The sequence below is a fragment of the Stenella coeruleoalba genome, assembly GCF_951394435.1.
Source record: "Stenella coeruleoalba genome assembly, chromosome: 14".
NCBI lineage: Eukaryota > Metazoa > Chordata > Mammalia > Artiodactyla > Delphinidae > Stenella > Stenella coeruleoalba.
This window is the reverse complement of record NC_137160.1, coordinates 58,622,665-58,636,481: the sequence shown is the minus strand read 5'-3', so window position 1 is coordinate 58,636,481 and position 13,817 is coordinate 58,622,665. Positions and strand designations below refer to the sequence as shown.

Here is a 13,817-nt window from a genome sequence, read left to right as displayed (position 1 = left end):
TCATACTAACTTGGTTCTGTGAGGCATTAAAACTCCATCATATAAAGGGTTTCTCTGGTCCAGTTATCCTTATCAGCCATGTGGATTCAATTCCTCTCACCATCAAGAATCCTCACTTCATTTTGAGCATCTACAGATTTTCTTTCCTTGTTTTCAATCTCAGCTATATATTTAACTTTATAAAATATTTTTATCTATTGTTTTCATGTTAGAATGGAAAGATAAGGGCCCTTCCACAGCAACTCACTCTGATGGCATATTCTAACCTATACATTTTTCAGAAGAAAACTTGTGAGATGTATAAAATTCTATAAGTCCCCATCAGAGTGTTTCACAATGAAGACAGCACAATAGACTGATTTATTACAGCAATGACACTTAAGTGCAATGGGGGAAAGGACGCTTCTTTTTTCAGTCAATGGTGCTAGGTCAATTGGAAGCCACATAGCTTGACCTTACCTCACACAATTCACAAAACTCAATTCCAGAAGACTTAAAATATAAATGTAAAAGATAAAACAATAAAGTATTTATAGAAAAACATCTTAGTAACCTTGGCATAGGCAAAAAAAATTCTCAAAGAGGCCACAGAAAATGTTAACTATTATAGGAATAACATAATTTAGACTTCTTAAAATCAAGAGCTTCTGCTTATCAAAAGACATCATTTAGAGAGTAAGAATGCAACATAACCAGTGGAAAACTGTATTTGCAATAAACGTATCCAACAAAGGACTTAAATCCAGAATTTAGAAAAACTACCCCTAATGAGTACTTAAAAAAAGATAGGTTATCCAAAGAAAACATGGTGTAAGAGACTTGAACAGACTCTTCACACAAAGATATTCAAATGGCTAGGAATATATGAAAAGGTGATGGGCCTCCTTATTCACCAAAGAACTGCAAACCAACACTGCAATGTGACAATACCACACAGCCACCAAAATAGATAACATCAAAATGACAGACCAAATGTTGGTGAGCAGGTGGGAAAACCAAAACACTCTTACACTGTTAAAGGAGTGTAAATTGGTACAATTCCACTGGAAAACTGTTTGATCATGTCTACTGAAGCAAAGCATATGCCTACTCTATGATTCATTAATTCCACTTCTTGATATACACCCATCAGAAAATAATGATTATACTAAGATCTTAGAAGTCTGATACAGGGAATATATTTTAGGTAATTTTCCCATAGAATGGTTAAAATGCAAAATTTTATACTTTGAGATAAGTTTCAATCATCCAAGAAATGTTTACTCATGTTAAATATATCCTTCCTTTTATCATGATGCTGGATGGGTAAGGTATTTATATGAACTATGAAATGTTGACTGCACTGAACCAGGTGAAAGAGGGAAATCCTGGGATTAGAATGAGTAATTTGAGCCTCAAGTTATTTCTCTGGAAAGCCATTACTGAAAAAAAGTAAAACAAAACAAAACAAGAAAACCACCAAGGAAACGAAGCTACATCTCGAGGGCCATTTCAGAGTAAGGCTGGACTCACACTATTGATATTCAATAGAAGCAGAAAAGACAGAATATGTACATATTTTCCACCTCAATCCCTGTAGCTGACTTCTAAACGTCAACCAATCGGGACATTCAGAAAATTCGAAACTCCCTGTTTTATTCTCAGCCATCCCAGGCAACATCCTGCCCCAGCCAGCTTACGTACTTAGCTACTCACAGCTACAAGGCATACACCAAGTAAGTAGTTCTTTTGTAGGGAATCCAAATGCTCTGTCTCTTACTAAAGTCACAGAGAAAAATGGGCAAAAGATATTAAAAAGAAGGAACAGAAATCAACAATGAAAGTTTAGATGATGTTCAAATTCACTATCAATCCAAAAAATGCAAATCAACTCCCTTCCACCAACCTACTTCAAGAACAAAAATTCAGTGGGAGGTACAGTCTGAGTCAGTTGCTCTGGTTTCTCTGGGCACATTCCTGCATTCCCCAACTAGCAACCTGGATGTCTACATGGTCAATAAGTCATTACGTGAGCCTCCCAGAGTCCTCCTACGTGCCAGGCTGTGTAGCAGCATCGCTTCTGGTCGGACTTGACTGCTTACTGCTTAGTCTTCCCAGCTCTCATGTCACTAGGAGGCAACAGACAATATGCAGGGGTTGGTGGGGAGGGGCACTGGCAGGGATTAGCAAAGGAGAGTGCAGGGGAGGAGGGTCAGGAAGCAGTTTCACGCAAGAAAGGAAGCCAGAAAAGATGCCCATTATTGGGGATGGCAAAATGCCCACAACAAATTCAGATGCCTCCATTCCCACAGCCTCAAAGTCCCTCTAAGTCCCAACTTAGTGTCTCTTTAACTGTGCGTATTTACCGATGGTGTATTTCTGTCTTCAGGGTGACACTTGGGATTAGATGATCTTAGCAACCTTCTCCCTCTACAGAGTATACACACATTCAGAAACATGAAAATGTTTATAGATGCTATGACTGACTGTAAATCCTTACGTACGTGTGTGTGCGCGTGTGTGCGCATGCATACATGGGAAACACTAATGCACTGGTGATTGGTGCATTTTAAAACTGCAAAATAGTAATACAGAAATGAGAATGTCTGAAAATCAAACAAGCCAAATATCGAAGTTATGAGTAAAAAGCTTCAAGTCAACACTACTGTGTGACAGATTTTTTTGCACATATTTAAGACACAGACTTGTAATACTGCAGGAACACAACAGCGGCAAAATCCCACCTCTCCCTGCAGGGTTCGTGCACAGCCTGCTTTCCAATCTACCTGCAGGACGTCTATTCTGCTAAAACACATTTTTAAAAGTGAGGGGTCTGCCTCCGTTTGTCTAATGGTGAATGCATATTACTCAGTACTCATTTCTGACAAATCTTCCTGGTCCTTCTACCGCAGGAGACAGAATGCTGAAATGCCATGGGATCCGTGCATCCCTAGGGAATGAAAGAGGCACTAGACTCTGAGGAGGAGGATCCATCACCCGGAAACTAAAATGTTAAGGCCTGGCTGTCCCTTTGAAGATTAACAAGAAATCCACCCAAGTGGGAAGAGCCCTCCAGGCAGGAGGAAGGGCAGAGGCAAAGTGTCAGAAGGGCAGACGTCTTGGCTGCAGTGAGAGGGTGAGAGGGGTGGCAGAAGGCCACTGGGTCTTCCCAAGGAGTCTGGGTTTTCTGTAAGGGGTGACGTGTGCCCTGCAGGGATGACAGCAACGCGGCAGATGTCTGGGAGCAAAGGAAGAACAGAGCCAAAGCCAAAGCCAAAGCCAAAGCCAAAGCCAGAGCCGACTTCAAAGACCCAGACAGGATGGGCTGCCCTAATGCTGCCCCGATGCTGTGGCTGCGGGTGCTGGAGGGGCCAATGAGGAAGTGAAGGCAGGGTAGCAGGACCCAGGTGGGGAGGAAGACTTTGCTTTCAGTGCAGACGTTGTAAAGGGAGTATCTGCACCAGGTGAGGGAACAGCATGTGGGGTGTGGAAGGGAGTTTGCTGTCTGGTTCCAAGAGAAGGAGATGCAATTTTGTGGTAGGCAGATCTGTCCAACAGGCACAATAAAGCACTCGTCTCCTCCAGCGTTCCCTGTGCCCCTGCATGGACCTCCACCACCCAACTGACGAACTATTAGCAGATATTATTCATAAACACAATCCATCACCCAGATGGCACTAGAACCAAACGATGGCCATGTTCTCACTCCTTTTTCAGCCTTCAGCATCTGCAGTGATTGGTAGAGAGGACAAACTAGGAGCATTTTCTGGGGACCAGATTTTTCTTCCTTCCATCAAAAACTATCTGGGTATGATTTTTGAAGATCTGTCTTTTTCTCAATTCCTGGGTACAGAATACAGACGGGCACGATTCCCTCCACTTGTGCCTAAGGAGGCAAACTATGACCATGCCAGGGTGGGGTAGCCTCTCTCTCTAGATTACTATTTAAATAAACTGAATTGCAAGATTATTACAAGAACTGCAGTATTCATAGGAATCGAACCTCTTACAGTTTGATAAGGACCAATCTGCCGACTTAATACCCTCTATTCGACTGTAGAGTTGTCTGCTAAGGAGAAGAGTGAACAGTAATTCCGTACTACTCCAAGAAATTTGATAATTGCACCAGAGTGCTCTTTTAACACCCGACTGGACGAGATCCTTACTACACTCCTCAAGTGTGTGTACCAAGCTTTCAAAAAGATGGAACACACAGTAGGCCCTCAAAATCTGTTAATCTTGTTTTTTTTTTTTTTTTGCGGTATGCGGGCCTCTCACTGTTGTGGCCTCTCCCACTGCGGAGCACAGGCTCTGGACACGCAGGCTCAGCGGCCACGGCTCACGGACCCAGCCGCTCCGCGGCATGTGGGATCCTCCCGGACCGGGGCACGAACCCGCGTCCCCTGCATCGGCAGGCGGACTCTCAACCACTGCGCCACCAGGGAAGCCCGATCTTGTTTATTTTTTAATGATAGTCTTTATTCCTTTTAAGGATTTGAAGAACATTAAAAAAAAAAAAACTCAGCAGGATTTTAATGAAGGGTACATTTTAATTCTGGGAAGACCAAGTAACTAGGTACTACTGGTCTATCTAGGAACTCTCCAGATGGGTGATGTTCATGATCTTGAAAATCTCTAGCAAACTGCTCCACTGAGCTAAACTACAATCCGGTCTGGAAAGATATGTTAGTAGTGATCCTTTGCTGGATTTTATCCATTTCCTTTCCTATGAACACACCCTGACATTCAACAGTGATAAAATGGCACATATGGATAATGCTGTTTGGTATATGCTAACAATCTTGGCAGGTTTCCTTTAATAAAATACTCCAGATGTTAGCGTCAGTAATTATGCCTGTCATCATTCAGCCTTAAGAATGAAACATTGCTGCTACAATTCCTCGTTTGTGTGTCTATGGATCGTCCATAAAGATAAAGCCTGCACAGTTAGGACAGCCCTGCGAACAGGCTCTGCAGAGAAACAGGCATACAAAAGACCCGGCAATAGGCTGACCGGCATGAACTGGTAACTGTGAAAACACAGATGCTCTTAGAAGTTTTCAAACCATTCTTATACGGTACATTTGCACCTTCTGTAGCTGACGAAACATTTACACATTCCTATGCATTACTATTTCAAAGTATGCCAGAAAGTGAGACATCTGATACAAACAATTATCTGTGGTACAGATACAACAGACTACCGTGCATGAAAAGAAATCTACTCAGGAAACCTGTTTCTACAGAGGAAGACTAAAATTGAGATGTTGCGTGCTAAACTTTATGAGTGCTGTTAGAATCAGGGGAACATGATTGTTTTCATTTTCTGAAGGCCTAATTTGCAAAATGACTTTTCATGATCCTATTAAGAAACAAAACAAGTCAAAACAGATCAATGACTAAGTATCAGAACAATAAGTTATAATGACTTGATTTAAAGGAGAATCCTGGAAAAGGCATACCTGATGTTACAAGTGATGCAATTCTCTTGACTTTAAAATAAATCTACTTGGTGAGGAATAATCAACCCAGACTTTTGGTATATTTGAATGATCATGCTAAAAAGCCAACATTAACCACTGAAATGATTAAACTGACATCAAATAATTGCTGACAGTAGAATACTGAGTATTAACAATGCTGTCAGTGTCATCGGAGCCCTGAGAAAGGAACTTTTATAAAAATATTTTACATTAAGGAGTTTAAACAACATTTTTACCAATTTATCTTCAAACCATCATGAGAGCAATGTCAACTCCTGTCAAAACCCATGTGCTTTAGTGAAGGTAGACAGCGAAGCTGCGCTTTGATGGGAGGGTGGCCACAAGGCATGGCCCATATCACCTGAACCACCTTAACAGGCAGCATGGCACCAAACACCACTGTTCCTATTAACTTTCCAGAAGCCAATGGTCAGAGCAGCTAATTCTAAATAAAAGCCCTCTGAGGTAGGCAAACTCTAAACAAGAAATACCAAGTACATCGAAAATAAACTATATGTCAAAGATACACCAGGGCTTTTTTTTTTTTTTTTTTTTTTTTTTTTTTGCGGCACGCGGGCCTCTCACTGCTGTGGCCTCTCCCGTTGTGGAGCACAGGCTCCGGACGCGCAGGCTCAGCGGCCATGGCTCACGGGCCTAGCCACTCCGCGGCATGTGGGATCTTCCTGGATCGGGACACGAACCCGTGTCCCCTGCATCAGCAGGTGGACTCTCAACCACTGCGCCACCAGGGAAGCCCCACCAGGGCATTTTTAAAGCTTAAAATTACATGATGACGCACAGAAAGATCAGGTAAATTGTCATAAACTTACTGGACAACTGAATGCACTCAAAACTTTCAGAAATGACTGCAAGGCAGTGTATCCACCCTGACAACCCCAGCACGTCCCATCCCAGCGCTAAGTGCCATTGAATGACACATGATACAGTAGCACAAATGACTGTGTGGCAGCCCATCTCCAACAGCTAAAGGGAGCCCATGCCTCATGCTTCATCGTGCCCCCGTAAACACAACCCACAACAGAAAGGGGGAAAGTATTATCAAAACCAGTCTGACACTTAAAAATTACTTTTCTTCTTTTTTAAATTTATTTTTAAATTGAAATATACAGTAATTGATTTACAATGCTGTGCTAGTTTCAGGTGTACAGCAAAATGATTCGTTTTCAGATACTTTTCCATTATAGATTATTACAAGATAATTGAGTAGAGTTCCCTATGCTCTACAGTAGATCCTTGTTGGTTGTCTATTTTATGTATAGTAGTGTGTATGTGTCAGTCTCAAACTCCTAATTTATCCCTCCCTCACCTCTTCCCTTTGGTAACCATAAGTTCGTTCTCTATGTCTGTGAGTCTATTTTTGCTTCATAAATAAGTTCATCTGTATCATTTTTTTAGATTCCACATGTAAGCCATATCATATATTTGTCTTTCTCTGTCTGACTTAGTATGATCATCTCTAGGTCCACCCATGTTGCTGCAAATGACATTATTTATTCTTTTTTCAGGCTGAGTAATATTTCATTGTATATATGTACCACATCTTTATCCATTCATCTGTCGATGAACATTTAGGCTGCTTTCATGTCTTACAATAGCTTTACATGCTATTGTAAATAGTGCTGCTATGAACACTGGGGTACATGTATGTTTCTGAATAACTCAAAGGGTCTGGGATCCTTTTTGGTTTGCATGTCTTGCTAGGAGATTTTACTAACAGGATGAGCTCTGACCCTCCATTTAGCTGGAGAACAGCAGCCTCTGGAGTCATCTGACCGGGATTCATGCCCCCACTCTGCCACTTGTGAGCACTTCCCTCCCACTGTTCAAGTCGCTCAAATTCTCTAAGCCTCTGCTTCCTCATGTGCAAATGGAGATAATGCAACCCTCCAGCTCAGGGCTACTGCCAGGATTAATTGAGACGATACTTAGGAAAAACTCAGCACAAAGACTGTTTTTAGTAAGCTTCAAGAAAGCTTTGTTTCTGTTTCCCTTTTCTTTAAGTCTTTTTTTTCAACCTCAATTTTTAAACTACTGCTTTAAACATATTTATTCTGACCATTAGAAACTCAGCACATTCTATAAAAGAGCTATAACCTTTCGTGAACACTTTATGTCTTATTCCTTCTCTTTGTATTTAATACTGTTTCCTGTGCTTCCTGTACTATTCACTGTCCACACCTGATCAAATTCAAAGTGTTTTCCAAAGCATTGTTCTTTAGGAGGAAGAGTCATCATTACAGATCATCATGTGTATCTTCTCATGACATTTTGCAGACTGGAAAATGACTCCAGAAACACGAGACATATGGGATTTATTAAGATTACAAGCACGCCCCTCCTATGATCTGGGGCCGATGAGTCTTCCGATTTAAGGGAAGTTGACAACACAAAGGAAAGGCAATATGGCTAGAGGAGGAGTCTGAGCAGCTTCGGGAAGACCACACCCCCAGAAGACAAGCTACCATGCCTCTGGGATCACTGGCTCCAGGCCTTGATCATTAGACTGACACAGTGGAAACCAGCCATGCCCAAGTCAACTTAACCCCAAGGCTTTCTGTGACACCCCGCTGCCTACTGATCACTGCTCAGGTCCTAGGGCTTTCTAACATCTGGCACCACCAAATCTGTTTCTACAGCACATGACAATTCAAATCTCATTTTTGAAAACTCCAGCCGCATCTCTTCCTTTCCCGATACTTACTCACGTATGTCCCCCTCCCCTTTGAGCCTGATTCCCCGCATCCCCAACCCGAGTCTGCATTCCTGATAACTACCTGGTCTTCCAAATCCCAGTGCAAATGCCACATCCTCTACAATGCCTTCCTAGACTTTCTTCAGGTGTAATTACTCTTTTTATAACCTTTAGAAAGCACTTATTTCCCACTTTGAATCTGAGCTGTTTACTGATATTCTAGATGGCTTCTATCATACCCTCTTACTTCCTGAGCAGAAAACCTCATGCGGAACTCATCCTCATATTTCCCACACAGCATTTCCCATGGTAGAGAGTCAAAACATTTTTTTGGCAGAAAAAGTGAATTAAGTTAAATGTTAAGCATATCTTATTGGTTACTCATGTACCATGTCTCTGTTTATTTCTGTTCATTGGCCTTTTAATAGTTCTAGAACAGGAAGGCATTGCAAAATAGTAGTAATAGCAAAGGTTAGCCTTTGGGATCAGACTGCCTGGTTTTCCATCCTAGTTCTGCCACATCTTAGCTGTGGAACTGTGGGCAAGTTACTCCCAAAAAATGAGACGTGAAAGTCTCACATGAAAGTGGATGACACCAGCTCCTACCTTCATAGGGCCAGTAGGAAACAGAATAAGGTCACACGGGTGGAATGCTTAGCGAGTGGTCACCCCCCTCCAATGTTAGTTATTAACATTTTCATAAAAACACATTCATGTGTTTTTATAAAAATAAAATGAGCAATGTCAAAGCAAGGAAGTCCCATCTCAGCCTGCCAGTACCATCACCCACCCACCTTCAGAGTGAACATTTACAGGATTTACACCAGTTCAAGGCAATGCCTGAGAATTTGCTATGATGATAATGTGAACTCAGTGCCCCAGAAATACTACTTCCAAAGCAGAAGCAAACTAATTCCAGGAGATCTTATTTCTTCAGATCCCTCTGTAACTTTCAAGGTTTTGTTCTCCAACTCTCTCTTTCTTATTGACAAGGTAATTAAGGAAGGACAAATATACCTCTTCCACCCAAATCTCTCATGCATGCATACTATACAATAATGCCATTTCCTGAGTCACCGTATTTCTCTCCAATCCTCAGATAATCTGTGTATTCTGTGGACACAGGGATAGCATGCTCCTGGTATCATCAGAAAAACAAAGAAAATTTGGTTTTAACCAGCAAAAATAGGGGAAGACAGAACATTATGACTAGAGCAGCCTTCACGCATGAAACTCAAGATTAAATGTGGTTGGCCTGTGTTCCTGGATTGGAAGAATCAACACTGTGAAAATGACTATACTACCCAAAGCAATCTACAGATTCAAGGCAATCCCTATCAAATCACCAATGGCATTTTTCACAGAACTAGAACACAAAATTTTACAATTTGTATGGAAACACTAGAGATCCCGAAGAGCTAAAGCAATGTTGAAAAAGAAAAACGGAGCTGGAGGAATCAGGCTCCCTGACTTCAGACTATACTACAAAGCTACAGTAATCAAGACACTGGCACAAAAACAGAAATATAGATCAATGGAACAGGACAGAAAGCCCAGAGGTAAACCCATACACCTATGGTCACCTTATCTTTGACACAGGAGGCAAGAATATACAATGGAGAAAAGACAGCCTCTTCAATAAGTGGTGCTGGGGAAACTGGACAGCTGCATGTAAAAGAATGAAATTAGAACACTCCCTAACACCATACACAAAAATAAACTCAAAATGGATTAAAGACCTAAATGTAAGGCCAGACACTATCAAACTCTTAGAGGAAAACATAGGCAGAACACTCTATGACATAAATCACAGCACGATCCTTTTTGACCCACCTCCTAATGGAAATAAAATAAAAAAATTAAAAAATGGGACCTAATGAAACTTAAAAGCTTTTGCACAGCAAAGGAAACAGTAAACAAGATGAAAAGACAACCCTCAGAATGGAAGAAACTATTTGCAAACTAAGCAACTGACAAAGAATTAAGTGCCAAAATATACAAGCAGCTCATGCAGCTCAATATCAAAAAAACAACCAACCCAATCCAAAAATAGGCCTAAGACCTAAACAGACATTTCTCCAAAGCAGATATACAGGTTGCCAACAAACACGTGAAAAGACGCTCAACATCACTAATCATTAGAGAAATGCAAATCAAAACTACAATGAGTTATCACCTCACACCAGTCAGAATGGCCGTCATCAAAAAATCTACAAACGGTAAATGCTGGAGAGGGTGTGGAGAAAAGGGAACCCTCTTGCACTGTTGGTGGAATGTAAATTGATACAGCCACTATGGAGAACAGTATGGAGGTTCCTTAAAAAACTACAAATAGAACTACCATATGACCCAGCAATCCCACTACTGGGCACATACCCTGAGAAAACCATAATTCAAAAAGAGACATGCACCGCAATGTTCACTGCAGCACTATTTACAATTGCCAGGACATGGAAACAACCTAAATGTCCATCGACAGATGAATGGATAAAGATGTGGCACATATATACAATGGAATATTACTCAGCCATAAAAAGGAATGAAATTGAGTTATTTGTAATGATGTGGATGGACCTGGAGTCTGTCATACAGAGTGAAGTAAGTCAGAAAGAGAAAAACAAATACTGTATGCTAACACATATATATGGAATCTAGAAAAACAGTACTGATGAACCTAGTGGCAGGGCAGGAATAAAGACGCAGATGTAGAGAACGGACTTGAGGACACAGCAGGGGAAGGGGAAGCTGGGATGAAGTGAGAGAGTAGCATTGGCATATATACACTACCAAATTAAAATGGATGGCTAATGGGAAGCTGCTGCATGGCACAGGGAGATCAGCTCGGTGCTTTGTGACCACCTAGAGGGGTGGGATAGGGAGGATGGGAGGGAGGGAGTCTCAAGAGGGAGGGGATATGGGGATATATGCATAGTTATAGCTGATTCACTTTGTTGTACAACAGAAACTAACACAACATTGTAAAGCAATTAGACTCCAGTAAAGATACATAAAAAAATATGATTGGCCTTACAAATCACTTCAATGTTTCTAATTGCCCAATTGTTTCCACATCATAATCATTCAAAATGAAAATGTTGGTGTTCCTTAATAATGCCATTATAGCAATACACTGTCTGCTCCTGTTAAGGTGTTCTGCTAGCCACACTCTGACTTTTTAAAGCCATTTAATACCCTTCAGGCTTGATCAAAGGTACTGTCATGGGTTTTGATATATAGTTAGGACTGCATGAGGTACAGCAGCCCAGAAAGAGAGGGCAAAAAATATTTAACTTGGTTTTTAACATGCTTGAGTCGATTTTTCATAATTCATTCATTCCACAAACATCAGTAATTTCTATTATATTTCAGACTCTGTGAAAGTCAGTTTGGGTAAAAAGAAAATTATGGCGTGATCCCTCCTCAAGGGTCTTACAGTCAGAAAGGGGGCCAGTGTAACAGAGATTCCAATCTCAAAATACAAACATACAACCTGATTCAGGTTTTTATTAAGCACTGTTCAAAAATTTCCATGTTGTTCCCACATAGTCAACACAAGATTTTAGAACTTTTACTTCCCATATTTCCAAACATAAAAGCCCTCTGATTTTCTTATTTTCCCCTATGAGGAAGTTGGCTAAAGTAATCAGAGGTCTCAAAAATACAAAAATGTACAATCAAAACATTCACTGAACCATTCTCTTTCTAAAATTACTTAATCAATGGAGATGGGGTATCTAAGAAATATTCATCCTCAAAGTGAAAACAGGTAAGGATCTTTCTGGGTCATAGGACTTTGCTTTTGAGATCTATTGTAATAGCATTATTCACATTCCATTAAAATGCCAGAAAACAAATAACTCAACATATAATCATAATTTCATTTCCCTTTGGATTAGAATTATAGATTTGAAGAAGGCCTGCCCTGAACCCTTTATTTCTGATTACTATGTGACTGAAGGAAGGTTAAGCTTTTCCTAAAGGGTTTTATCAAGGCGGTTAGAATTAATGAACTTTAGTAACACCCTTCGTTTTATTTTTTTCATTTTAATAAATTTTATTTTATTTATTTATTTATTTTTGGCTGCGTTGGGTCTTTGTTGCTGCGCTCCGGCTTTCTCTAGTTGTGGCGAGCGGAGGCTACTCTTCGTTGCAGTGCGTGGGCTTCTCATTGCGGTGGCTTCTCTTGTTGTGGAGCACGGGCTCCAGGCACACAGGCTTCAGTAGTTGTGGCACGTGGGCTCAGTAGTTGTGGCTCGTAGGCTCTAGAGGACAGGCTCAGTAGTTGTGGCACATGGGCTTAGCTGCTCCACGGCATGTGGGATCTTCCCAGACAGGGCTCGAACCCGTGTCCCCTGCACTGGCAGGCAGACTCCCAACCACCGCGCCCACAGGGAAGTCCCTACACCCTTCATTTTAAAATACTGAATTATACTGCTTGCAGACATTCTCCAATTTACTGTGCCAGGAGTATTTCCTGGCTTCCAGACTTGGAATTCTGAATAGATTTCTCTCTCAAAAACATTTATTATCCATGTAGTTTTCTAGAACCTACTAAACATTGTATTGGATTGGCCAAAAAGTTCATTCAGTATTTTCCATAAGACGTTATGGAAAATCCCAAACGAACCTTTTGGCCAACCCAATATTTTCATTCCCCAAAAAGAAAATTCTTAGTGACTCCTATGTGCCAGGAATAGGCCTAAGTACTTTCTGAGACACACCATCCCTGCTCATAGGGAATTCTCAGCCCAATAAGCAAAACCAAAAAATGAAAGCAGGTATAATATAACGTGATAAACGTAATAATATAAACAACACAGAGCAATGGAAGAATGCACAATGGGTAAATACGCACTTTGGGAGCTGGCCTCAGAGCTCAACCACGGTTTAAAAGATGATTTCCCTTCCAAAGCCATTCTCAACAACTAACAAATTACCTTGTAGAAATGCAGCCTTCTGCTCCACGCTGGGGTCCTCTGCTGACCAGAGGGCCACTGTGGATCTATGTCTACTTATATATGCCTTTCCAGATAGAAACAGCAGAGAGCTATCCAGCCGCCTGTCGCTTCTGTTCATCTATCACAAGGCAGACTTTACTTTGGCTGACATGAAATTCCACAGCTGTTAATAAAAGATCCTGATTGTACCCATTGGGCAAACAGTTCCCTCTCTGATTTCTGCAGATACTTGACCAACAAACAGAGTGTCAGTTCGTACGGTACAATCTAAGGTACCCGAATGGGAAAAATAATAGAGCTGGCACTCATTTAATTGGGCCCTTTGTGGTACAGTGATAAAGGATAATGATTTATCACCATCAAGGCAAATAAACCCCTCTTAGGAAGGTATATTATTCAAGTAAAAACACTGAGTATAAACCACCCATATGAGCTAAGAAAATGAGGTTTTTTTAATTAAAAGGTACTTGCTACTAATTATAACTTTAATGAGTGGAATAAATAAGACTATAGCCAGGAAAGTAAATTCACAAAGTAGGCCTCACTGGTTGCTTATTTTCTGACATTGGTCTGTAAAGTTTTCAGTAGATCACTGTTAATTTCAGGTTCACATTCGCACCATTTACCTGATTCCCTCATGTAAGAACAGCACACATTGGCATTGCTGGTCTGTGCTAGGCCCCT

General features: G+C 41.0%; 1 protein-coding gene across 8 annotated transcripts in view; it reads right to left on the bottom strand.

Moving 5' to 3' along the window:
* The window catches only part of PTPRM (protein tyrosine phosphatase receptor type M), a 798,567-nt gene that overhangs the window by 624,514 nt on the left and 160,236 nt on the right, over positions 1 to 13,817 (bottom strand). The window lies entirely within an intron of this gene.